Source organism: Amblyomma mixtum, chromosome 8, assembly GCF_055824585.1.
Source record: "Amblyomma mixtum isolate Tamu chromosome 8, ASM5582458v1, whole genome shotgun sequence".
NCBI lineage: Eukaryota > Metazoa > Arthropoda > Arachnida > Ixodida > Ixodidae > Amblyomma > Amblyomma mixtum.
The window spans coordinates 27,465,110-27,468,461 of record NC_143019.1 but is presented as its reverse complement, the minus strand read 5'-3'; the positions used below and the strand labels follow the sequence as shown (position 1 = coordinate 27,468,461).

At 44.7% G+C, this 3,352-nt stretch overlaps 1 non-coding gene across 1 annotated transcript; it reads right to left on the bottom strand.

Moving 5' to 3' along the window:
* Positions 1–1,942: 1,942 nt before the first annotated feature.
* On the bottom strand, positions 1,943–2,016 carry TRNAT-AGU (transfer RNA threonine (anticodon AGU)). Its single transcript has one exon. It is a non-coding gene; the product is annotated as a tRNA-Thr (tRNA).
* Positions 2,017–3,352: the final 1,336 nt, after the last annotated feature.

Genomic DNA, 3,352 nt, shown 5'->3' with positions numbered 1-3,352 from the left:
GCCATTGCCCTTGCTGACCATGCTCGCCAAGTCGCCCGTTCCCGCTTGCAAGCCTCCCAAGCTTCTCAGCAAGAGCACTATAACCGCCGCCACCTGGACAGTGCCTTCTTGCCTGGGTCCCTTGTATTGCTCTGGGTGCCTTCTCGCCGTGTAGGGCTCTCGGAAAAGCTTCTTTCTCGATATGTGGGCCCGTATCGCGTGCTGCGCCAAGTCACAGCCGTCACATACGAGATTGAGCCTGCCTTCCCCGAGTGCAATTCCCGTACTCCACCCTCCGATATTGTGCACGTGTCGCGCCTTAAGCCCTACCACCTACCCTCTTCTGACACTCGCTGAGCCGCACCGCGACGGTGCTTTCACGCCCGGGGGTCATGCTACGGGTCGACTCAGAGACGATGAGGCAGACGAAGTGAGAGGGCGCTTGGCGCGTGCTCGGGCTCTGAATCCTGTGCAGTGGCCTGTGTCTTGACGTCCGGTGCGCCCTGTGCTTGTGTTCTGTTCAGTGTGAGTGCACCAGTGTTCTGCGGGCTGTGAACGCCTCCTGCCACGTAACAATATCAATAAATACGAACTTAGAAACACATGAAAGTGCAAATAAAAACAAAAGAAGAAAAAAATTGCTAGGAACAAATTCAAGAAAGGACACTCTGTACACCAGTCTCAAAGGTAAATTTATATCACCAGCAGAAAGACGTGTATTGCTGGTGCATTCAAAAGGTGATACTAAGTGGAACAAGAAACGCTTAGCCGATCCTCCGTTGATGGTTTGAAACACCAGCCGCCTAACGTTCGTTATATCCCAAGTTGACACACTAAAGTTTGTTATGTCTGGGTTAATACACTTAGGTTCCTTATATCCGGGGTCAACACGCTAACTTTGTCACATGCGAGGTGTAGATACGAAAGTTCGGTATGTCCGAGGAGGCATACTTGGGTGTTATGTCCAATGCAACAATCAAAATTTCACTATATCCGATGTGGCTTACTTAAATTCGGTACATCCGAAGTAACACATTAACATTCGTTATATCAAAGATGGCGTAGTAAGGTTCGTTATATCCAAAGTTAACACAGGAAAGGCCGCCATACCCGATTTGGCATACAAGTTTGTTTGTTTGTTTGTTTGTTTGTTTGTTTGTTTGTTTGTTTGTTTGTTTGTTTGTTTGTGTGTTTGTTTGTTTGTTTGTTCGTTTGTTCGTTTGTTTGTTTGTTTGTTTATTGTGCTTAAGACAGTACATAAGTAGTGCCAAGGGGCAAAGGCAAGTGTTCATTATATCCGAGTTAGTACACTAAGTTTGTGAGGGTGGTATAGTGAGTTCGTTTGCAGCCCGGTGGGCTACGTTCTCGAATATATTCATATTTTGGAAGTTGGTGCGAGGTTGTCAAATAGTTGAACCGATATTCACGAACTACACGGGGATATTGTGAACTGATACTGAGTTGGCACTTGTGAACCACGAACAATAACCTCAGTGTGGCGATCATCCTTCTAGTTTGTTTCCTACCATGAGCGATGATGATGAATCAGGCTGCGATAAGAATCAAACATAAACGGCCAACTTTTCTTACAAGCATTGCCAGTTTCTTAACATGTTTTTTTTTTCTTTTTCAAATAATGAACCCTGCCTATAGAATCCTATTCCAGCTCATGTCTGATGAACATTATATGCAAGCAACAAAACATGTAAAGGAGCTGCCTTAAATTCATCAAGCAGAATATCTACACTTCTAAAGGCTGATGTACAAGCTAAGCAGCATTGAGCTGCAGGAGAGTTCCCGAGTTTCCCAGCGCAGCATAGTACAACGGCATTTTTCATCTCGAATAAACTCCAACTTCTTAGTACCTTTTCAAATGATGAAAAGAAAGAAATACGGATCTCGTTGCACATTTTTGCGTATGTATGCTTGTGCTTGTCACTGTAGCGAAAAAATATATGCACACAGGCACCGGTGAGATTCGAACTCACGATCTCCTGTTTACTAGACAGGCGCTTTAACCAACTAAGCCACGGCGCCGCCGGACACACTGTGAAAGCGCCGTGTTTAGATTGTGAAATGAGGTAGCACAAAGTTGCGTCACTGTGTGCTTCGGGATCGAATTATAGATTCAGCGCACGGTGCCGGCGTCTCTTTATTACGCAATGCGCGCCGAAAGCAAGAGCGCACCAGCGGCCGGTTCTCGATATTTTTATTTGCCTTACGGCTTTGGCAAATAAAGCTAGAAAATGTAGCGCGTTGAAATAATATAAAATGAAATAAAAAAAACAAGACGTCTTGAAAGACGAACACTTTTTTTTCTCGTGATGTATTCTCTAGCTGCTATCGATTCCTAATTCGTATCATTAGTGCAGTATCTCTTTCCCTCTTGTACGGTCGCATCTTTGTGCTGCCACTGTATGATGTGAATAAGGTGCACAGTATACATGCCCAGCCAGCTGAAGTAAGCTCGGTTTGGAGGATTCTCCAAACAAGCCTCAACTAGAACAAACTTACAAGCTTTTGTTTCTACTTATTTATAAGTTAAAAGATTTATTTACTGCGCTGCTCTTAAAGCACGAACAAAATGAAATTCCGTTACCTACCGTCTTCCTGCAATAGTTTATGGGAAACACCCTCCATGAGATGAAAACCAAACAGTGAAATATTTTCACTCCCAGTTTACTTAAGAGCAACTGTACGCCTGTAAAAGATAGTTACACATCTTTTATCAAATTCCTCAACTTGAGGAAAAATTAATCTTTGATTTGAACTCATCCTTAACTTTCGCTAAACCTTGAATGGCTCTTTGAACCCATTTGGATAACATGTGCGGTTTCGGCTTAGACTAGCTTAGCCTGTCTCCCCACGATATTTGCAAGCCATTATGGCTAGCTGTGTGATTTGCTCTTCATTGCCCTACTTATCATTTCCTTTAGCTGGCTGAGAAACTGCCTCGGTACCTCGTCGATTCGCGCACGCGCGTCGCGAAATGGCGCCCATACTAAGAAAAGCAACGGGTTCTGCCGCTCACATTTGAAGCGTCGCTTCGTCACATTGCACCTACTTATGTCTATGCCACCATCAAAGCCCGGGGGTTGCTCACCCAGATGATCTATTCTTTTCCCTCTGTTTTTGCTTTTGGGAGGCATGCGTTATGTAATGTCTTCGAACGAGTCACTTTGACTCAGCGCAGGCTTTCTTTGTGATTTGCAGCTACAGATCATATCCTGTAAGCTCTCCAGTTTCCATCATCCATTTCGCGTTCATTCGTTCCTCTATCATTGGTCACTCAGATATACCCGCGGTTTTCAAGCGTATGTGCTAAGCTACCAGACCATTGTGTGGTCGGCAACTGGAACGCACCGTTCTCTGC